At 51.5% G+C, this 17,763-nt stretch overlaps 1 protein-coding gene across 1 annotated transcript in view; it reads left to right on the top strand.

Annotated features, from left to right (window-relative positions):
* Positions 1-565: 565 nt before the first annotated feature.
* GNG7 (G protein subunit gamma 7) overlaps positions 566-17,763 on the top strand; it is a 158,224-nt gene continuing 141,026 nt past the window's right edge. The window contains exon 1 of the mRNA XM_060094717.1: positions 566-662. The gene's annotated coding sequence lies outside the window, so the exon portion shown is untranslated. The remainder of the gene's footprint in view (positions 663-17,763) is intronic.

Genomic DNA, 17,763 nt, shown 5'->3' with positions numbered 1-17,763 from the left:
CTGGACAGGGTTGGGCAAATGACCTTGAGTTTAACCTCTCTGAGACTCAGCTTCCACCCCTGTAAAACGGGGGGGGGGGAATATCGTCTCGCCTCCTAGCCTTATGCAGAGCGTTCAACGAGAGGAAGCAGTTATTATTATTGTCCTGCAGGTCAAGCGACTGATTAGGAGGAGACATTCTCCCCCAGCACGTGAGGTAGGATTCGGATTTGAAGCCGCCGCCCAATCCGGGATTCGAACTCGCGAAACGCCTCGCGCCTCCTTGACGTCACTAAGTCACCTCTGAAACTCGGCTCGCTGCCCCGCGGCGGGGTGCCCCACACTGTACCTATTTGTATATTAGCATAGCTCCTCTCCCCTGCGCGTTCTCCCCTTGCGGGTGGCCAGCAGCTGTGCCACTCAACGCTCCGCCTCCCGGCCCCGCCCACGCCCCACGCCCCCACCCCCTCTCCCAGGCGCAGCCTACCCCGCTGCCTGCCCTGCGCCCCGCCCCGAGCCCTGGCTCCCGCTGCCGGCGCCCGCGATTGGCCGCGTTGGGCTCCAATGCCCGCCCCCTGCGAGCCGCCCCCGCCCCCGCGGAGGGGAGCGAGCGCTCGCGGGCCCGTGGTGGGTTCGGCTGCGCTGCGTGAGGGGCTGAGGCGGCCGTGGTGGCGCGAGCGCAGGTAAGGGCGCGTGCGGCCGCGATTTGGGCCGGGGTCTACCGCCCCCGCCTCGAGTGCCGGGGGCAGGGCGCGGCTGGGGCGGAGGGGAGGCCCGGGCGGCCGCGGGTGGCGAGTCCTGGAACGGCTGCGGACGGAATCGGGGGTCGGGGTCTGTGAGGAGGGGCCGGGGATCCGGCTTAGGGGTTGGGGTCGGGGTTCCTGAAGGGGGTGCTGGGCCTGGGGTTTGGGGTGGAGTTAGGGGCTGGAGCTGGGGGTCGAGGTTAGCTGGGGAGGGGACTGCGATGGAGTTGGGGGTCCCGGTGGCCGAGAAGGGTGATCGAGGAACTCGGGGTCAGGGTGAGCTGGCACAGGGCCAGAGAGCTGAGTTGGGGGGAGCCGAGGGAAGAGGGGGGGTCAGGCTCTTTTCAGAAAGCTTCCGAGGGCTATCAGGAGAAATGGAGAGTTAGGAGTCTGTGAGTGATGAGAAAGGAGGGGTGGGGGAGGGAGGTGGGATAGAAGCTGAGAGAACCCCCCCTTTTTGCAGGAGGTTGATTATTCAGGAGGAAATGGGGAGATCTCGGTTAGAAGTCAGTTATGAGGATTGCGGAGGGGATTCCCCCCCACTTTGGCTAGTCATCTGGTGTAGAAGGGGGCATGGGACAGAAACCCCTTGGCAAGGCAGTGAGCTGCAGGAGATGGGCTTCGGACACACTTTGCAAGTTTTGTTTCTGGGAGGCAGAGGGGAAGCAGAAAGGCTCGTGTTGGTGACCGAATTTTTCAGGAATTTGGGGGCTCAGGAGCCCGGAATCAAAGTGGGAGTTTTGGGGACAATGATATTGAGGGAAGTGGGTGGCGCTTTTATTTTTCCTGGGGAGCGGGGGTTGCTCGGGGCTGGAAGGTGGGCGGTAGAAGACAGGCGTGATGAGCAGCAAAGAGCCTTCACCACTGCTAGGTGTCAGCGAGGCAAACGCCAAGTTCACAGACTTGTTCAGTCGCGTGCTGTGGTCTTGCACGGGTTGAGAGTGTAGCGGGCTCTGGAAGGTGGGCCTGTGTTCCCATGTCCACTCGGGCTGCTTGCTTGGCTGTGTCGCCTCTGGGGATTTAGCTTACTCCTCTGTAAAGTGGGAAATAATAAAATAGGAGCAGGTACCTCATAGGATGGCTGCGAGGGTCAAATGAGGGGATGCGTGTACCTCGCACGCTCCTGGCACATGGCGAGGGTACGTGCGCGTTGATAATAATGTTCTAAATTAAGTTTTTTTGGGGGGGAGGAAGGTAGGTGGGTAGAATTACTGGGTTGTCAGGGAGGGGAGGGAAGAAATCACTTGAAGCTTGACACCAGTCCCTCAATCTTGGGGTGCACGTAAGAATCCCCTCTGGAGCTTTAAAAAAGAATCTGCAAAAGAAAACTGTTTCTTCATATTATTAAAAATGAGGGGAAAACAACAACAACAAAAGCCAGATCTACCTGCCTCTGCCTGGATTCTGAAGCTTTATCAAGGAACAAGCACATTTACTTAAGAGAAAGTTTCTCGGGTGGTTTTGATGAAGTGTACCCCACAGGAGCCATTTGGATGTGTGCCCTGAAGGGGACCACTGGGCCACGATTATATGAGCTTTACAGCTTGAGTTCACGATGGACCACCCCTTGGCAGTGCTGGCAAACATCGCACTGCTGGCATTGGGGCCGGGTCTGTGGGGAGCCGTCCTGGGCACTGGGGGGCGTGGAGTAGCATCCCTGGCCCCATCCGCTCGATTCCAGGACTCCTGCCCCGCCAGTGTGACAATGACAGATGTCCCCAGATGTCTCCCCCTCCCCCCAGGGAGCAGAATCACCCCTGGTGGAGACACCTTTCGGAAACAAAACTAAGTTATTTTCTCCTTTAAAGATCACAGCTCGCCTTTGATCCTTAGGAAGTATGGCCATTCAGATTTGGGTTGGTTTTTATATCATCTCGTGTTCTGGTTTTGAGAAGAAAAAAAAAATCACACTGCTTTTAGAGAATTTTAGAAATGCTGACTTCTTTCTAGGTAGGTCTTTTGTGTGGCTTTTGAACACTTATACTGATCTTGAATATAGGATTAATTGATTGGCTGCAGTCGCTGAAAGATGCCTACATTTGCGATTTGTTTCCTTGGTTGTAACCTAGTGCAGGAGGCTTCTACAGGAGCTTGAGTTCTTTCAGTGGTTCTTGGTCTTCAGCTGCAAATAATTGTGACTGATGCCATTGTTTTCTGCTCCATGTTTCCTAAAGCCTGGGGCCCTATAGTTTGAAGGGAAAGATAACTGAATATGAATTACCCTGACACACAGACAGTTCAGCTTCGTGCTTACTGAATGGAAGCATTTTTTTGGGTACACCCTGTTGTGGTGTAAAGAGTTATTACAGGTTTTCTCATTTGCATCTGGAAACAAATAGTCGTCTTTAAAATTGTATTTCCTATGGCATTTGTGTTGTTTTTCTTTTGGCTGTGCCGAGGGACATGCAGGATCTTAGGTCCCCAGCCAGGGAATGAACCCGTGCCCCCTGCAGCGGAAGCGCAGTCTTAACCACTGGACCGCCAGGGAAGTCCCAGGCGTTTGTGTTCTTGAAGCTCCTGTGTAATTTCTTAGGAAAGCGTGGTTGGGCCTGGCCTCCATGACTTTGGAAATTTCTGGAGCTTTCTAGAGGGGACGGTACCCAGGACAGTTGCGTGATTGCTGGGTGTTGACCCAAACTTCTTCAACCCCTTCCATTGCTCCCCGCAGGCTGCTGTGTCTTTACAGCCCAAGGGAGATGGGCCGAGCCACGTCTTTGTTCTGGGAAGGTTTGTCTCCTGCAGGCCCCGTCCTTGACGATGTCAAGGTTTGCCATGTTCAATGCTCATTTCAACAGCTCTGGACCTTGCTTTTCACCGCTTCTCTCTTGTGCTGCCCTTGGGCATGGTGTCTCCCTCTCTCTCTTCAGGGTCTAGAGAAAAGTGTTCATTCTGTATGTTACCCAGGAGACCTCAGAGACCAGACTGGGTCACTGAAAAGGTGGGTGACTTGTCCCAGGCACTCACATCCCGCCCCCTCCTCGTCCACACTGTGACGTTGCATCTTGTCCTGCCAGCTGGTGGATAGGGGGGCTTGTGGGCAGCTCTGAGACTCTAACAGAAACAGTACCAGTTCTCCCTGAGAACCTTGCAAAGGGGAAAAGTCTTACTCTTTTATTTTTAAAATTGAGGTACAATTGCCATTTCATAAAACTCAGCCACTTTAGCACACAGTTCAGTTTTTTCGTACGTTTATCGAGTTGTGCAACAATCTCTAGAAACCCGTCTTAGAACCTTCCATCACCTCAGTAAGATCTCTGTCCCCATGAGCAATCACCCTGATCCCCCTTCCCCAGCTGACAACCACGCAGCCACTCTCTGTGTCTGTGGATCGGCCTGTTCTGGACGTTTCCCATCAGTGGAATCACACACTGTGTGTCCTTCTGAGTCTGGTTTCTCTCACTGAGCATCGTGTCCTCAGGGTCCATCCACGTGGTAGCGAGTGTCAGGGCTTCTCTCCTTTCGTGGCTGAGGGACGTTCCCGTGTGTGGAGGGACACGTGTTTATCCCTTCACCTGTCGGTGGACATCTCGGCTGCTCCCACATTTTGGCAGTAAAGAATCGTGCTGCTATGTAAATGGCTTTTTTCCTGGACATTTGACAGCCCACTAAACTGAAGCTCAGAGGTTGGGGGTGGTCATTCGGGCATCAGCCCCCCCGGATCTGCCTTTCTCTCTCCCATCTGTGTTTCTTACCCCCTTGAGTTAAGTGTTTCCCCATCTCTCGATCAGATCATCCCAGCTGGCAGATCAGCCTCTGGTCTCTCCCGCTCCGATGGGTTGAGTTCCCCACCATGACCAGAATCTTCTCTCTAAAGCTGAGATTGGTTCATCATTTCCCCGCCACCTTCACCAGCTCATCACCCACTCGACAAAATCGAGATTGCTCCCTTGGCCCTTGATGGCACCGGGGAGTTGGACCCATCCCACCTTCGGAGTGACCTTCACTTGGCCTCCAGTTACCACTGCTCCCGTTCCTCCTGGCCGCCCGCCCAGCTCAGGCCCCCCAGCTTTCCTGGATGGTGCAGTGTGCCGTCTCCTTTGTCTGAAACCTTCCTTCCTTCCTTCCTCTCCCCAACAAAGGCTGGTTGTGTGCCTATTTTAAGCTTCAGACCGGGTGCCAGGCTCCGGGAGCACCACGTGAATGGGACGCTTGTGTGCGTGTGGGGGGCAGCGTAGAGACAGGGCCCCGGGGCCTTTCTGTCCCTGGCCCGGCTCTCTTGAGTTGGGGTCCCTGGGGGTGGCAGAGATGGGGGCCCAGGCCTGTGTGTTCCATGAGCTCCCCAGGTACGTGGTGACAGGAAAAAGTCTCTTGGGGGGCGGAGAGGTGGGGATGACACCTGTGCATAGGACGTCAGGGGCAGAGGCCAGAGAGAAGGTTTTCACCGAGAAGTTTGCCAGGGGGCAGGGTCTCCCCCCTCTCTGGGCACGCTGGACCCTGGGGCTTGTCATCCTCTGTCCGGGGCCCTCCTGGGCACCGTGTCTGTGGAGCACCTCCTCGGCCTCCACCCTGTCGATGCTGGGATGCAGTGCCGAGGGGGAGAAACCGATTTGTAGAAGTTGCTCCCCTTTTTGGAGTTTCTGAAAATTAACTGTTTGGAGATGATAAAAGACAAGAAGATGACCCATCTTTGCAGCATGTCAATTAGTTTGCTTTTCATGACTGTGGGTGTGCATGGGTGTGTACATGTGAGTTTCCGCAGGTCTTTGCTAACGTGATGAGGTGCCCGGCGAGGGGCCAGGTGAATCTGGGGTGCAAATTAATTTGAAACCTGCCCGCCAGCTCTGCTTTGTGACAGTTACCAATGATCATATCTTTTGTCCTTGGTTGTCAAGGCCGTGACCCCTGCCCCTGCCTTCTTAAGAAGCTCCTTAATTTGTTGGACAAAAAAGTCAAGAGAAATCAAAAACAGGAGATGCATCCAGCCAAGTCCGTGCAGCTCCCGTGCTGGAGCAGACAGGCTGTGGCTGGGAGGGTCAGAATAAGGCCCCGGCCCTGCCAGCCTTGCCTTTGCCTACTTGTGTGACTTTCCTGGGGCCCCCGTAACAAAGCGCCACAGACCAGGTGGCCTGAAGCAACAGAAATCTGTCTTTTCCCAGTCCTGGAGGCCAGAAGTCTGAAATCAGTGTGGGTCGAGCCACGCTTCCCCTGGGGGCTCCAGGGCAGGGTCCTTCCTGCCTCTTCCAGCTTCTGGAACGTGGTAGTTTCCAGCAACTCTTGGTGCTCTGTGGCTTATAGATGCATCACTCCGGTCTCAGCCTCGGTCATCACGTGGCCATCACCCTGTGTGTCTGTCAAAGAAAACCCAGAGCTGGACAGTAGTTAGAACAGTAAAAACAGACTTTACCTTGAAACGATTGCAACGGGGAGAAGAAACCTCAGTGTAGAACCAGGCTCCACTCTGAATACAGCACGGACAAGTGGGGACGCGTAGCCAAGGAGCTGGTGGGGGTCCGTGGATGGAAAATGGCCAAGAGGAAACATAAGGGGAGATTCTGGTTAAAGGAACCTCTGAGGATTCCGGCTGCAGGTGGCCGAACCAGACATCACCTGGGGGAGGGGCTGAGGAGCCGGAGCAGGTATTGGGAGTTATCAGATGTGGAGGCTCGGGGTGGGGGGTTCTCAATCAACCAACTTAGCAGGATCCTTGTTAAAACTGGACGACGCAGAGATGAACATGGGAACCCAGACGTCGAGGTCCCATTGAAAAGTTCAAGGTAGCCTGAGTAGAATCGGGTCAAGGAGAGAATCTTTATCAAGTCTCACGCGTGTCCACATTTTCCTCTTCTGAGGACACCAGTCGTTGGCTTAGGGCCACCCTACTCCGTGTGACCTCACTTTAGCTCGATGACACCCACAAAGATGCCATTTCCAAATCAGGTCCCATTCCCAGCTATCAGGCCTAGGAAGCGCACGTATCTTTGGAGGGGGGACACTACCCCATGCCCCCAGAAAGGGTTCACCCTCGTGGGGTGAGAGTCAGCTTTTGTGGGGCCCTGTGGTCCTAGTTTCTAAATGCCCTTTTCCCCTCTCCCCCCGTTCCCTCTCTCTCAACACTGGAAGAGTCAGCATTGGCACCATCTGACAGAAAATGGAGAACTCGGGGCCTGACTGGGCCCCTGGGAGGAAGCGGGAGTTTTCAAGTTCACAGGGACAGGAGCGTGGAGGAGGTCACAGGTTACCTCGCAGCCCCGGGGAAGCTCTTGGTTATTTGTCATCTGTAGGACGGGGCAGGAACACCCTCCTTGGCCACTTCCAGGCTGTGCAGATCCAGTGAGGCACCTCTGGAGGAGGTGGTGGGAATTTTCTGTAAATATGAGGCATTCTCGTTATTAACGTGATGGGTTTGATTAAGGCAGGGCTTCTCCTCCTGGGCAGTGTGGACACTGGGGGTCCATCCGATCATCCTCTCTGGGGGGCTGTCCTGGGCACTGTGGGGTGTGGAGCAGCCTCCCTGGACCGCACCCACTCGATGCCAGGAGCCCCCAGTCCTGATAACCACAGATGCCTGAGACATGGCCCAGTGTCCCCTGAGGGGGCGGAGTCACCCGCAGATGGGAACCACTGGGCTGAACTCTGTCTAATAAGAGTTTACAATTCTATGATTGCACTAAAGTAAAAAGATACTTTGTTTTGTAATTTTTAAATTTTTTATTTTATTTTTATTTATTTATCTTTGGTCACATTGGGTCTTCGCTGCTGAGCACAGGCTTTGTCTAGTTGCGGCGAGTGGGGGCTACTCTTTGTTGTGGTGTGTGGGCTTCTCATGGTGGTGGCTTCTCTTGTTGCAGAGCACGGGCTCTAGGCGTGCGGGCTTCAGTAGTTGTGGCACGTGGGCTCAGTAGTTGTGACTTGAGGGCTCTAGAGCGCAGGCTCAGTAGATGTGGCACACGGGCTTAGCTGCTCCACGGCATGTGGGATCTTCTCGAAGCAGGGCTTGAACCCGTGTCCCCTGCATTGGCAGGCGGATTCTTAATCACTGTGCCACCAGGGGAGTCCCCAAAGATACTTTTTTTAATAGACTGTTTTTTGCTTATTTCTTTTTGTTTTCTGTTTTTATTTTTTGGCTGTGCCGCACAGCATGTGGGATCTTAGTTTCCAGATCAGGGATCGAACCAGCACCCCCTGCACTGGAAGTGAGGAGTCTTAACTACTGGACTGCCAGGGAAGTCCTTTAATAGTCTTTATTTTTTTTTAGAGCAGTTTTAGGCACAGCAAAACTGAGCAGAAGGTACAGAGGTTTCCCGTACGCCCCTGCCCCACATGTGGACACAGCCTCCCCCATCATCACCGTCCCCCACCAGTGGGACATTCGTTGTAATCAAGAAACCTACATGGACATGTCACTATCACCCAGTGTCTGTAGTTGACCTGAGGGTTCCCACTTGGTCTTGTATGTTCTACGGGTTGAGACAGATACATACGGACATGTATCCACCTTGACAGTACCATGCGGAATAGTTTCACTGCCCTAAAAATCCTCTGTGCTCTGCCAGTTCATCCTCCCTCCCCGTTATTTTGTTTTTATGGGCAAGGGGCTAAGAACAGCTTAGTAACCTTGAGTGCCCGTAGGGACAGGTTTAACTCTGTAGTGTACGGAGTTTTATATGAATTATTCCTCCATGGTCTTCACTCCAAAAAGCCATGCTGTCCAAACAGAAACAGGATTTGAGCCTCAGATGTAATTGTATTTAAAAATTTTTTTTTGGCTGCGTTGGGTCTTTGTTGCTCCACGCGGGCTTTCTCTAGTTGGCGGTGAGCGGGGGCTGCTCTTCATTGTGGTGTGTGAGCTTCTCATTGCTGTGACTTCTCTTGTTGCGGAGCATGGACTGTAAGCGTGCGGGCTTCAGTACTTGTAGCACATGGGCTCAGTAGTTACGGCTCGCGGGTCCTAGAGCGCGTGGGCTTCAGTAGTTGTAGCACACGGGCTTAGTTGCTCCTTGGCATGTGGGATCTTCCCGGACCAGGGCTCAAACCTGAGTCCCCTCCATTGGCGGGTAGATTCTTAACCACTGCGCCACCAGGGAAGTCCCTATTTTTTAATATTTTAAAATTTTATTTTATTGAAGTATAGTTGATTTACAATGTTGTGTTAATTTCTGCTGTACAGCAAAGTGACAGTTATACACATATATACATTTTAAAAAAAATTTTGTTTCCTGTTACGGTTTATCCCAGGAGTTTGGATATAGTTCCCTGTGCTCTACAGTAGGACCTTGTTGTTTATCCATTCTAAATGTAATAGTTTGCATCTACTAACCCCAAACTCCCATTCCATCCCTTTCTCTCCCTTGCTCCCCCTTGGCAACCACAAGTCTGTTCTCTGTGTCTGTGAATCTGTTTCTGTTTCATGGATAGGTTCATTTGTGCCATATTTTTTTTTTTTTTTTTTTGCGGTACGCGGGCCTCTCACTGCTGTGGCCTCTCCCATTGCGGAGCACAGGCTCCGGACGCACAGGCCCAGCGGCCATGGCTCACAGGCCCAGCCGCTCTGCGGCACGCGGGATCCTCCTGGACCGGGGCACGAACCCGTGTCCCCTGCATCGGCAGGCGGACTCCCAACCACTGCGCCACCAGGGAAGCCCTGTGCCATATTTTAGATTCCACATATAAGTGCTATCATGTGGTATTTGTGTTTCTTTTTCTAACTTACTTCACTTAGTATGATAATCTCTAGTTGTATCAATGTTGCTGAAAATGGCATTATTTTGTCCTTTTTTATGGCTGAGTAGTATTCCACTGTATATATGTACCACACCTTCTTTATGCATTCATCTGTCCGTGGACATTTAGGTTGTTTCCATGTCTCAGCTATTGTGAGTAGTGCTGCTATGAACATAGGAGTCCATGTATCTTTTTGAATTAGAGTTTTTTCCAGATATATGCCCACTTGGTGGGTCATTTTTAGAGCTACTGAAATATCTGCAGGTTGAAAATGTGGATTGAGAATCAGAGCATCTTGGAAAGTCAGTTGTGGAAGGGCCCCGAGATTGTCCAGTCCAGGGGGCGGCGTGGCTTATGGGCCAGATCCTCCATCACCATCTATTTTTGTAAGGCCCCTGAGCTAAGAATGGTTTTTCTGTTTGTTTGTTTGTTGTTTTGGCCCTGCCTTGCAGCTTGCGGGATCTTAGTTCCCTGACCAGGGGTTGAACCCAGGCCCTCGGCAGTGAAAGCACTGAGCTCTAACCACTGGTCCACCAGGGAATGGGCCATCAGGGAATTCCCAGAATGGTTTTTACATTTTTCTTTTTAATTGGGATATAGTTGCTTTACAATGTTGTATTAGTTTCTGCTGTACAACAAAGTGAATCAGCTATATGTATACATATATCCCCTCCCTCTTGGACCTCCTCTCACCCCGCATCCCACCCATCTAGGTCAGCACAGAGCACAGAGCTGAGCTTCCTGTGCTATACAGCAGGTTCCAACTAGCTATCCGTTTTACACAGAGCAGTGCACATACGTCAATCCCAGTCTCCCAATTCATCTCCCTCCCCCGGCCCCCCACTGTGTCCACACGTCAGTTCTCTATGTCTGCGCCTCTATTCCTGCCCTTCAAACAGGTTCATCTGTACCATTTTTTTTTTTTTTTTTTTGCGGTACGCGGGCCTCTCACTGTTGTGGCCTCTCCCGTTGCAGAGCACAGGCTCCGGATGCACAGGCTCAGCAGCCATGGCTCACGGGCCCAGCCGCTCCACGGCATGTGGGATCCTCCCGGACCGGGGCACGAACCCGTATCCCCTGCATCGGCAGGCGGACTCTCAAGCACTGCGCCACCAGGGGAGCCCCATCTGTACCATTTTTAAATGGTTGAAAAAAAAAATCAAACGAGGCCTGATATGTCATGACGCATGAAAATTACAGAGTTCACATTTCAGTGTCCAGAAACAAAGTCTTATTGGCACAGATCCACATGCATCCGTTCGCGTGTTGCTCATGGCGGCTTTCCCACCACACACGAGACGCTAAGGCTCACAAAGCAGAAAATATTGATTCTTTGGCCCCTTCCAGAAAAAGTCTGGCCACCCCTCTAGTCCAACTTGTGTGATTTACAGATGGTGAGACGGTTTCACAGGTTCATGGCAATGCTGGGACTTGAACTTGGGGTTTCATAGCTTTTATGGTTTCATTTAAGCTCTAGTATTGGGAGAGCAAATAATACTTGACTTCTGAGACGTTGCCTCTGATGCTGCCTAGTTAGGAGCTTGGATTCCCATAGCCTTCTGGGTGAGCGGGGGTTAATGATTTGGGAACAACTGTATGGAATGATTATATTTCCTGTAGCATCGTGCCCTACTGAGATGGATCATTGATTTTCTGTAGTGTCACGAGACGTGAGGGACATGCGTCTTAGAAATAACAGGCTCCTAGATTTAAAGAACCGTGGCCTCTGATAGCTCAAAAATAGGTCGCATTTTAAGACATCAATTATGTTTATTATAACGTTACTTAAAAATGTACAAACATCAAACTTTGTACATAAATGTCTGTGCTCTTGGGTTTTACATAATGAACAGAAAAAAAGCATGTAAAGTAAATGAAAACAAAATAGTAACACAGTGAAGTAATGGGCATCCAAATGCATGTTCAGATGAACCCTTGTAATGTCAGGCGATGGGTGTTTTTTAGAAAGATGTTCCAAGAGCCACAGTTTGCCACGCAAAGCGTCCCAGAGCAAGCTTGGAAAAGGCCAGGTTGCCGTGAAAACTGAGGCTCCCTTCCCTGGGCTGGGGCTCCTTGCCCAGCACCTGCTGAACTTAGCACTGCCTCTCTCTTTAGGTTGCGAAACTGACAGATTAGTTCTTCCAGGCTGACTTGTAAATATTTGAGGCACCAGCCAGAAATGGAATTTTTTTTCCCCTTCAAATTGCTACTTAATGAAATGCAGAGCTGTTCTTTTTTTTTTTTTTTTTTTTTTCAGAGTTGTTTTTGACTTGAATGATTGACAGCAGTAGGTGATGGGAGGAAGCTGGGCTGGTGGGGCTTTGGGGAGGAGCTGGGCGGTTTTTATTGTTTAAAAAAATAGATTGGCTCTGTTCTGTCTCTCTGTCTCTGTCTCTCTGTCTGTCTCTCTGTCTCTCTCCTTCTGTCTCTGTCTTTCTGTCTCTCTTTCTCTCTGTCTCTCTCTTTTTCTGTCTGTCTCTCCCTCTGCCGCTGTCTCTCTGTCTTTGTCTCTGTCTCTCTCTGTCTCTCTCTCTCTCTCTCTCTCTGACTGTCTCTTTTTCTCTGTCTCTCTCTGTCTCTCTTCCTCTCTCTCATCAGACAGTTCCAGGAGCTTCTCAGGGGCTGTGTAAAGAAAACAAAGCATGTCCAGTTATGTTGACAAACCTCACATGTGTGTGCAGTTTGGGGCCATGAAGGACAGGGGACCAGGGTTCTGGAACCTCAGGTTCCAGTCTCAGCTCCATTTCTTTCTTTCTTTTTTTTTTTTTTTTTTTGTTTTTTGCGGTACGTGGGCCGCCCCTCACTGTTGTGGCCTCTCCCGCCGCGGAGCACAGGCTCCAGACGCGCAGGCCCAGTGGCCACGGCTCATGGGCCCAGCCGCTCCGCGGCACGTGGGATCCTCCCGGACCGGGGCACAAACCCGCGTCCCCTGCACCGGCAGGCAGACTCTCAACCACTGCGCCACCAGGGAAGCCCTTTCTTTTTTTTATTTTTTATTTTTTTTTTTGCGGTATGCGGGCCTCTCACTGTTGTGGCCTCCCCCGTTGCGGAGCACAGGCTCCGGACGCGCAGGCTCCGGACGCGCAGGCTCAGCGGCCATGGCTCACGGGCCCAGCCGCTCCGCGGCATATGGGATCCTCCCAGACCGGGGCACGAACCCGTATCCCCTGCATCGGCAGGCGGACTCTCAACCACTTGCGCCACCAGGGAGGCCCCTTTTCTTTTTTTTAAAAAAATATTTTATTATTTATTTGTTGTTCCGGGTCTTAGTTGCTGCATGTGGGCTCCTTAGTTGTGGCATGAGAACTGTTAGTTGCGGCATGCATGTGGAATCTAATTCCCTGGCCAGGGATCGAATCCAGACCCCCTGCATTGGGAGCGCAGAGTCTTAGCCACTGCGCTGCCAGAGAAGTCCCTCAGCTCCATTTCTTTTTTCTTTTTTTTCTTTTTTTTTTTATTGGTTTCTGCTTTCTAACAAAGTGAATCAGTCATACATATACATCTGTTCCCACATCCCTTCCCTCATGCATCTCCCTCCCTCCCACCCTCCCCATCTCAGCTCCATTTCTTATTTCCAAATTGTCAAAGTCCCCCGTCCTCTGGGCCTCCACTTCTCTCACTGTGAAATGGGGTGTAGGATAAGCTGATGCCCATGCCCATCGCTCTGGGTGCCACAGCCAGCACCCCACATGTCGTGTCTAAGAAGGATAGTGGGCTGCATTCCGAGATTTGCTTTTTTAAAAAAAATTTTATTGAAGTATAGCTGATTTACAATGTTGTGTTAATTTCTGCTGTATAGCAAAGTGATTCAGTTACACATATATACTCTTTTTCATATTCTTTTCTATTATAGATTATTACAAGATATTGAATATAGTTCCCTGTGCTCTATAGTAGGACCTTGTTGTTTACCCATCCTATATATAATAGTTTCATCTGGTAATCCCAAACTCCCTGTTTCTTTTTAATTAACTTTTTTATTTTGGACTAATTTCAGGTGTCCAGAAAAGTCACAGAGGTAGTACAGAGAGTCCCGTGTACCCCTCACCCAACCTCTACCACCACCAGCATCCTGCTTTCCAGGGGTGCCTTTGCCACCCTAGGAAATCAGCATGGGTGCATCACCATTGACTCAAGCCCATACTGAGTTTGGATTTCACTAGCTTCCCCTGATGTCATTTTCTGCCCCAGGGCCCCCTCCAGGATCCCACATGACATTTAGTCGTCACGTCTTCTTAGCCCCTCTGAGCGATGACAGTTTCTCTAACTTTCCTTGTCTTTCATGCCTGGACAGCTGTGGGGAGGACGGGTCAGGAGTTCTGCAAGATGCCCCTCGGTGTGGGTTAGTTTAATGTTTTTCTCGTGATTAGATCGAGGTTACAGATATGGGGAAGAACCCACAGCTGAGTGCCTTCTCCCCCGACACCCACGTGGCATCACCCAGACGTTAACCTTGAACACCTGCCCCCCCCCCGCCACCGATGCCAGATTCTCCATCCTCTGTGCTATGAACCTTGCCTTGCATCTTTGCAACGTGATGTCAGCTTTTTCCTGTTCGATCATACCCAGCGAAGGCTGTGCTCCTGGAAGTGACTTCGGGGAGTTGAAAACTCATTGTCTTGCATATTGTGGCCGCAGACATTGCTGGGTGTTGGGGAGAGACGTCTTCATCCTACTGTGAGACACATGGGTCCCACCCATCCCAAATCCATGCATTGGTGGGGGGCGGACTTGGACGGGTCCCGCTGCTGGTGACTGAAGTCCCAGCGGAAGCCAGCCCTTCCTGAGTGTTCTGGCCCAGCTTTGCATAGGTGCCATGTTCTGATCAAAGGAGGGGGAGTTTTGAAACCCCAGGGTAGAGTTTTTTTTTTTTTAAATATGTATTTATTTAGTTATTCATTTTGGCTGCACTGGGTCTTAGTTGTGGCATGTGTATCTTTAGTTGCTGCGTGCGGACTTCTTAGTTGCGGCATGCGGGATCTAGCTCCCCGACCAGGGATCGAACTGGGGTCCCCTGCGTTGGGAGCGTGGAGTCCCACCCCCTGGACCCCCAGGGACGTCCCCGAAACCCCGGGGGAGAGTTTTGGCACAGACGGCCCGAGGCTGTGAAGCCTACTGAGGGCGCTGCTGCCCTTGCCCTCCCGCCTGGGTCCCTGCCTTGGAGCAGCGCCCTGGGTGCTGGCTCACACATTGGAGGAGCATCTGGCCAAAGCAGAGCCTGCTTTGTGGGGAGGTGTTTGGTGTGTCCTTTAAAAGTGAAGCTGGGCACCCCTGGGAGATGTCTGGGAGAAAGCGGGCAGGAGTTGCCCCTGCTCTGGGACCTGGGATGGTGAATTGGACCCTTTGTTGCTCCGAAGCCTTTTTTTCAGCGGCCTCTTTACTCAGCCATCAACGTCGGGATGGTGCCAGGGGCAGGTGTAGGGACCATCCCATGCATGTTTCCCACCACCCCAGGGGAGGGCCCTGCCAGTCATGGTAGTTTCTGGGGATCAATAAATCAGTTTATCACATGCCAGACACCATCCCCCTTCCTTCTCCCCTTCCCCCGCCCATCTCTGCTCAGCAGCGTGTGAGCACCCTAACTCACCTCCCTGCGTCCACTTCCGCCCACTCTGATTTGTTTTGTTTTTTCATCGTGGTCAGTTACACGTCGCTTTAAATTCACCACTTTAACCGTTTTTAGTGTACAGCTCAGCAGCATTAAGTACAATCACGCTGTTGTGCGACCACTGCCCCCCTCCCGCCCCCGCATCTGTCCTGCACCTTTTCATCTTGTGTATTTGAAACTGTCCCCATTAAACACTCCCCTGTCCCCCTCCCCAGCCCCTGACAACCAGGAACCCACTCTGACTCTGTGGATCTGCCTGTTCCGGACGTTTCCCATCAATGGAATCACACCCTGTGTGTCCTTCTGTGTCTGGCTGCTGTCACTGAGCATCGTGTTCTCAGGGGCCGTCCACGTTCATATTTTACAGCAGAATAGTATTCCTTTGTACGCATCTGCCACGTTGTTTTGATGCATTCATCTATCGATGGGCGTTGAGGTGTTTCCACTTCTCCGTTCCTGTGACTCGGGCTGCAGTGAACGTTTGTCTGCAGGTTTTTGTGTGGATGGCTGTTTTCAGTCCTCTCGGGTGGAGAACCAGGAGTGGCATTGCGGGGACGCGCAGGCTCAGCGGCCATGGCTCACGGGCCCAGCCGCTCCGCGGCATGTGGGATCTTCCCAGACCAGGGCACGAACCTGTGTCCCCTGCATCGGCAGGCAGACTCTCAACCACCGCGCCACCAGGCAAGCCCTCATCATCTGTTTTTAAACCTCTAGATTGTTTGTGCTTCTCTGCCTGGTGGGATTTTCATCCATTTGCTGCTTCTCTCGCAGCTCAGCCCTGGGGGGCTTTGGCAGGATTTGAATTCTTCTGGCTGATTCCATTCACCGGCTCCCCGCCTTCATCCTTGCTCCTCTACAGCCGGCCTGGGGCAGCTTTCTTTGCACTGTTGATTTGTCTCCCTCCTGCCTCTGGGGTCGCACTTCTGCTTCCTTCCCCTGGCCTGGAATGCCCTCTGTTCTCTGTTCTGACAAATGCCACCTCCTTGCTGTCAGCCTGACCCTCCTACTGCCCTCCCTTCCCCGTGCCTGGCTTCAACTTACTCCTGTGTCCGGTGATGACACCCTGAACCCACCGGACTCCCAGCCACCTCCGCTCAGCAGTCGCCGGGGGACCTCACCCAGTTTTCTTTAGCCTGAGCTTCAGTGTTTGGTTGGTTGGTTGGTTTTATCTATAAAGGAGGCTCCTGCCTCAAGGGTGGTCAAGCAGACCACACAGAATGTTATGTCTAGTAGCCAGCAAGGATTAAATGTGCAGGAAGAAATGGTTTTTTTATTCAGACAAAAGCATGGAAGAGTGAAAAAGGCAGAAGCAAGCTGTGATAGAGTGATGGCCCCAAGGACGTCCCCGTTCTGGTCCTGGGGCCTGTGGACATGTCACCTCACGGGGCAGAGGGGACTTTGCGGGTGGGATTAAGTTAAGGCCCGTGAGATGGGGATGACCCTAGATTCCCGGTGGGCCCAGCGTCATCCCAGTGTCCTTATAAGAGGGAGGTGAGAGGGTCAGAGGCAGAGAGAGACGGGAGATGCTGCGCTGCTGGCTGTGAGGATGCAGGAGGGGCCATGAGCCAGGGATGCGGTGCCTCTAGAAGCTGGAAAAGGCGGAACCGATGCTCCCCTGGAGCCTCTGGAAGGACCAGCCCTGCCCACGCCTGGATTTAGCCCCGTGAGGCCCAAGTCACACTCCTGACCCCCGGAACCATGAGAGAATCAATGTGTGTGGGTTTTTTTTTTTTTAACATCTTTATTGGAGTATAATTGCCTTACATTGTTGTGTTGGTTGCTGCTGTATAACAAAGTGAATCAGCTATATGTATACGTAGAACCCCATATCCCCTCCCTCTTGCGTCTCCCTCCCACCCTCCTTATCCCACCCCTCTAGGTGGTCACAAAGCATAAGTGGGTCTCCCTGTGCTATGCAGCTGCTTCCCACTAGCTATTTATTTTACATTTGGTAGTGTATATTTGTTCATGTCACTCTCTCACTTTGTCCCAGCTTACCCTTCCCCCTCCCCATGTCCTCAAGTCCATTCTGTACATCTACGTCTTTATTGCTGACCTGCCCCTAGGTTCTCCAGAACCTTTTTTTTTTTTTTAGATTCCATTTACATGTGTTAGAATTACGGCATTTCTCTTTCTGACTTACTTCACTCTGTATGACAGTCTCCAGGTCCATCCACCTCACTACAAATAACTCAATTTCGTTTCTTTTTATGGCTGAGTAATATTCCATTGTATATATGTGCCACATCTTCTTTATCCATTCATCTGTTGGTGGACACTTAGGTTGCTTCCATGTCCTGGCTATTGTAAATAGAGCTGCAATGAACATTGTGGTACATGACTCTTTTGGAATTATGGTTTTCTCAGGGTATACGCCCAGTAGTTGGATTGCTGGGTCTTATGGTAGTTCTATTTTTAGTTTTCTAAGGAACCTCCATACTGTTCTCCATAGTGGCTGTATCAATTCATATTCCCACCAGCAGTGCAAGAGGGTTCCCTTTTCTTCACACCCTCTCCAGCATTTATTGTTTGTACATTTTTTGATGATGGCCATTCTGGCCAGTGTGAGGTGATACCTCATTTTAGTTTTGATTTGCATTTCTCTAATGATTAGTGATGTTGAGCATCCTTTCATGTGTTTGTTGGTAATCTGTATATCTTCTTTGGAAAAATGTCTATTTAGGTCTTCTGCCCATTTTTGGATTGGGTTGTTTGTTTTTTTGATATTGAGCTGCATGAGCTGCTTGTATATTTTGGAGATTAATCCTTTGT

Source organism: Mesoplodon densirostris, chromosome 3 (assembly GCF_025265405.1).
Source record: "Mesoplodon densirostris isolate mMesDen1 chromosome 3, mMesDen1 primary haplotype, whole genome shotgun sequence".
NCBI classification, from domain to species: Eukaryota; Metazoa; Chordata; class Mammalia; order Artiodactyla; family Ziphiidae; genus Mesoplodon; species Mesoplodon densirostris.
The sequence above is the reverse complement of the archived record's forward strand: the minus strand, read 5'-3'. Positions and strand labels throughout refer to the sequence as shown.